The sequence below is a fragment of the Chrysochloris asiatica genome, unplaced genomic scaffold, assembly GCF_000296735.1.
Source record: "Chrysochloris asiatica unplaced genomic scaffold, ChrAsi1.0 scaffold00038, whole genome shotgun sequence".
Classification (NCBI taxonomy): Eukaryota; Metazoa; Chordata; class Mammalia; order Afrosoricida; family Chrysochloridae; genus Chrysochloris; species Chrysochloris asiatica.
In genome coordinates this window covers 963,776-964,482 of record NW_006408556.1, presented here as the reverse complement: position 1 = coordinate 964,482, position 707 = coordinate 963,776, and positions in this window count along the sequence as shown.

The window sequence follows — 707 nt, the reverse complement described above, 5'->3', positions numbered from 1 at the left end:
CATTTCTGTATTTTCTTTAGTAAAACTTTACTCGCAAGGGATATCAAAGAGATTGTCCGATGATTTCCACATTGCATTGGGTCACCTCTCTATGGAATGGGCACAGATATGGATCTCTTCCAATCAGTGGGCCAGATAGTTGTCTTCCAAATTTCTTGGCAGAGATGAGTGAGTGCCTCCATTGCCACCTCACTTTCTTGAAAGATTTTAATTTTTTCCCCATCAATTCCTGGTGCCTTTTTCTTTGCCAATTCCTTCAATGCACCTTAGATTTCCTCCTTCAGTATCATTGGCTCTTGACCGTATGATACCTCTTGAAAATGGTTGAATATCAACCATTTCCCTTTCGTACAGTGTCGTTGTGTATTCCTTCCATCTTCCTTTGATGCTTTCTGCATCATTTAATAATTTGCCCGGAGAACCTTTCAGTAATGAAAGTCAAGGTTTGAATTTTTTCTTCAGTTCCCCCAGCTTAAGAAATGCTGAGCGTGTTCTTCCTCTTTGGTTTTCTGACTCCCGATCTTTGCACATTTTGTTGTAATATTTGGCTTTATCATCTCGAGCTGATCTTTGAAACTTTCTGTTCAGTTCTTGTACCTCCTCATTTCTTCCATTTGCTTTAGCATCTCTACACTGGAGAGCAAGTTTCAGTGTCTCTTCTGACATCCATTTTGGTTCTTTCCTTTTTTCTTGTCTTCTTAATGACT